Below are 5,115 nucleotides of genomic sequence, written 5' to 3' on the forward strand. Positions count from 1 at the left end.
CCATCCCCAGTATGCACACTAGGCCAGCCATCCAGACAATGAAGGGATATCACAGTGCATAGGGCACTAGACCTTAGGTCAGGAGGACCCAAATGCAAATCCAACTTCAGACATTCATTATTTATTTATTTACTACAGATTTTTATTGAAACATATAGTTATACTAACATAAGTATATTTATATATAAATATATAAAAATAATGAATAAGTAAATATTTTATTTACTATATATTTATTATGTGTGCGCCTGTGCAAGTCATTTACTCTCTGCTTTAAGTTTTTTCATCTATAAAATGGAAATAACAATGGCACCTACCTCCTAGGATTGTTGTGCGCATCAAGTGAGATAATAATTATAAAGTGTTTAGCATGTAGTAAACTTGATGTAAATGGGAGCTATTACTATTATTTATTAATAGATGAGGAATTTGGAAAAGATATCACAAATCCAATATATAAATATACTAGAGGAGGGAACCCTAGACACCTTTTTTTTTCTGCTTTTTTTTTTCCCCAAAAAGAAGAATAACTGATAAATTTGTGGTTTTCTTTAACGACAATTTCATCTTTTAAAAGGTAGAGGAAGTGACAAGTGGTATCACTATTCTGCACCTGATACCAATCAAAATGGAAGAAGTGATAAGTGGAAATGTCAAGGACTTGTTGGAGGTGGTGATTAAGGAGAAAGGCAGTTATAATCTCCGGGGCACCTTCTATTTTATGAGAACAGATTTCAAGGGGCTCAGTTTGGAATTCAAATGGAAGCTAACAATGAATGCTAAGGACTAAAATAAAAGTTAGTTTGGGCTATGAGAAGGATCAAAGAAAGAAAATGATTTCTGCTCATGGTGGATGGTTTGATGGTAGTGGACAATGGTAAGAAGGCTGAACTACTCAATTCCTATTTTTCTGCCATTTCCTTTCTAAGGAGAATGATCTTTGCAGAGGAAGGATAGAACAAAAATTAGCAGCAAGGAGTAGAAGCTCAATATAAGCGAGTGTAACGTGCTCTTGTCTGCAGAAGCTGCCGATCTGATCGCTCTCTGGGAGGAGATCTGCTGTGTCAACTCAGATCTCTCGGACAGATTCTTCTTCCTGTAGAGAATCGTTGTCTCCAGACAGTTGCCGTTAACTCTGGTCCAGAGTAGTGACTTCCTTCTTTTATCCTCCCAGAGAATGGGCGTGGGATAATGCAAGGGCTTCTGGGAAAAATTACTTCAACCAATGAACTTGCTCCTCCTAAGCACGCAAGCTCTTTCCCAGAAATTCACAAGTAAAATTTCCAGTCATGGCAGGAACTAGAGAATTGTCAAGTACCGACTTAGCACTTAGTAAGAACCTAATATCTCATTATCTCATTAGCACTTAGTAAGAACTTAACAATCGAGGAGATAGGCAGAGACAAATTATATCCTTGTGTTCTGAAAGTAGCAGGCACAATGTTTGGAACTGCCATGGTTGACCTCTGAGAGATCTCCAGGAATGAGAGAGTCACTCCAGGAATGAAAGGCAAATTCCTCCCTTCTCTTAAAAAGGACGAAACTGAAATTTGGAAACTCCCAATGAGAGAGCTTGCCTGGCAAAACACTAGAACACGTTAACGAATGGCTTGTAAATATTGTTCTTATTCATCCTCCATTCCTGAAGAGGATTGAGGATTTCAGGAGGATGATATTTTGCTTTGAAAATAAATTGGATTTAAGTGAGATGGAGCTGGGCAAAGTCATCAGCCCCACTCTCGAGTCCAGTGGCAAGACACACAAGATAACTAGCAATAGCCCAAGGTGTAGTGGAGACTTTGCTTTTTAAGCTAAGGTTTTCCCCAGGTCTCAGTCTGTCAGAGACAATGCTCATTCAGTGATTAAAGACTAGGTAAAAAACGAACAAAAGATGTCTTAGTTTGCCTCCACCAAAAAATTCAATCTAGGAGAGAAGACCCTTAGAGTTTCTGACCAGAACAGAAAATAATTTCTATCTGCATTCATTCTGAATCATCAGAACCCCAAAACTTTGCGAGTATTAGAGGCAATGATCACTAAAAAACAGGAAATGGCAGATTAACTTCATTTTCTTTCTTGAAAAAGTAGACTAAGTACATCAGTGGATGCTATATGCTATAGACATGTATACTTAGATTTCAGCAAATCATTGGACAAAGTCTCTCATGAAGTATTAATGAATAAGATGGAGAGCAAGGGGATAGATGATCATATGTTAGGAGGATTTGGAACTGATTGGATGACTATAGAAGGAGGAGTAATAATCTCCTATCTACTAAGAATTGCTTTGCCTCTGTGCTATTTAACCTTTCTTATCAAAGAATCTGTCTAATTAGCCAGGAATTTTGGAGGATGGTTAAAATGTTGGATAATAGAGTCTAGATTCAAATTAATCTCAGCCGGCCAAAACAATAGAGGAGAAGATGAAATGTAATGGATAAAGATGTAAAGTTCACAAATAAAGTTGGGGGAGGAGGGGTCAGGAGTGATTTCTTTGATAAAAACACAAGAGTTTTTAGTGGATTATCAACTCAATCTAAATTGCTAGTAGTGTGACATGGTGGCCTAAAAAAAGTTCTTATTATTATTCATGAGGAATTTTAAAAAGGAGATCACAAATCTGATGTGCAAGTGTACTATAGTAGCAAAAAGGGATTTTACCCAGACATTGTGAACAAATTTTTACCCAAAGCAGAATAACTGATATATTTGAGATTTTCTTTAATGATAATTTAATCCTTTAAAGTGGTGGGGAGTGACAAATGATATTGCTATTCTGGACTTGATACTAACGAAAATAATCTGCTTCTGCATCCCTCCCTCCCAGCCGGCCAGAACCAGTCCTTTTAATCTTGGAAAACTTTTATTGCCCTTTGGGCACTTTATGGTTCTGACTTTACTGTGCCTCAGGGCTTTTCACTGCTTCTCTATGCCTGTTCACTGGTTGTCCTTGTGGCTGGAAATAGCCTCTTTTCTCATCTCTTCCTCTTAGAAATCCTTATTTCTTTCAAAACTCAACTCAAAGGCTACATTCTTCATTAAACTTTTCCCTCATTCCTCAGCAGCTACTCAACTCCACTACATTACCTCATATTTCTTCTGTGTTTATACTTCCATGTTTATGTTGTCTCCTGTGACAGAATGTAAGTTTTTTGAGAGAGCTGGGAATATTTGATTTTTGGTTTTGTACCCCAATGTTTATCATAGTGCCTGGCACAGGGTAGGTTTTTTATATACAAACAAAACTAAAGAGTCCCTCATTGTCAGATTAGATTATCTTCTGTAAAAATGGAGATTAAGGTTATTGATTATCTAATTTTCAGGATCATGTGAGAAAAATATGTCATAAACAGTGAAGTGCTACAAAAATGCATTCTGGCATCATAAAAAAAGGAAAAGGACTCACATGTGCAAAAAAATGTTTGTGGCAGCCCTTTTTGTAGTGGCAAGGAACTGGAAACTGTCTGCCATCAGTTTGGGAATGGCTAAAAGTTATGGTATATGAATGTTATGAAATATTGTTATTCTATAAGAAATGATCAGCAGAATGATTTTAGAGTCCTGGAGAGACTTACATATATGGCATCTATTATGCATATATTATACATTTTACTTTCCATCTAAGGGAGAGGGTGGGGAGAAAAAAATTGGAACACAAGGTTTCATAAGGGTGAATGCTGAAAACTATGCATGTGTTTTGAAAATAAAAAGTTTTAATTTATTCAAAAAAATGTACTCTGGCAAAGATACATTGCCATGAAAGGCTAATAATAGCAGACAAAGGAAGCAATCTTCAAACCTTTCTCAGATTGCCTTGGGCCCACCCTAGCCTACGCTAGCTTGTCTCCTTTGCTATCCTCTCTGCTTAATTCTGCCCATCCAGAAGTGGATATCTTCAACATAAAGAAGTTCCAACTCACTTCCAGTTGATCAATGATGGACAGAAACAACTACACCCAGAGAAGGAACACTGGGAAGTGAATTTAAACTGTTAGCACTACTGTCTATCTACCCAGGTTACTTATACCTTCGGAATCTAATACTTAACATGCAACAAGAAAATGTTATTTACACACATATATTGTATCTAGGTTATATTGTAACATATGTAAAAAGTATGGGATTGCCTGTCATCGGGGGGAGGGAGTGGAGGGAGGGGGAGATAATTTGGAAAAATGAATACAAGGGATAGTATTATAAAAAAATTACTCATGCATATATACTGTGAAAAAAAATTATAAATTAAAAAAAAAAATTCTGCCCATCCAGTAAGACTTGACTCAAGTGCATTTGTTTGGAGCTCATTATGTACCAAGGCTCTTTCTCCAGATTGGAAGGGACCATGTACCCCAGCACCAGACTACATAAACAGAAATATTTGATTGACCAATTAATTTAACAAGTCAACTGGATTTATTAAGCACTGGCAATGTGCTAGGAAATGTGTTAAACTGTGGGAATTTCAATACAAGCAAAAATACAGTCCCTGCCCTCAAGGAGCTTAAATTCTAACAGGGGAAGGCAACACAAAAACCGGAGCTGAAAAGCAGAAGGAGCACGGTGCTGGAGAGTGAGCAGAATTGAGAGGCAGTCAGGGAGTGAGCATAACTTTATTTCAAAATGGATGTCCTTAGAGGAACTCAATTTGAGGAGGGGGCTTCAGGAACGGAGGTACCTTTTGGGGGGAGGCTAACAAGAATTGCTTTCTTGAAAGTTCCTTTATTTTTCTGCCCAACCTCTGGGAAAAGCTGCCTTTATTTTGTTAAATAAGTGTACATTTTCTCTTGAAAAGAGGCTTCGGAGACATACACAGCTCAGATCTAGACCAAATTTAACTGATTTTTTGGAGGGTTAACTCATGGACTAGCGCATGACCAGCCTTGTATGTCTATGTACGTCTATTTACATCATTTTGAGACAGCCACAAGTTAACGTTGGACTCAGTGTGACTATGACTTCCCTCGGGAGGTAATCTTGGACTAAATACTGGTAAGTGCTCTAGTTTCCAGCTTCTTAAACTGTAGGCTGTGATCCCATTTGGTGTCCAGGAACTGATTGTGGGGGATCATGAAAAAAGATTTTTAGTAAATGTGTGGTTTGTATAGCTTTTATATA

The sequence above is a fragment of the Sminthopsis crassicaudata genome, chromosome 1 (assembly GCF_048593235.1).
Source record: "Sminthopsis crassicaudata isolate SCR6 chromosome 1, ASM4859323v1, whole genome shotgun sequence".
Taxonomy (NCBI): domain Eukaryota; kingdom Metazoa; phylum Chordata; class Mammalia; order Dasyuromorphia; family Dasyuridae; genus Sminthopsis; species Sminthopsis crassicaudata.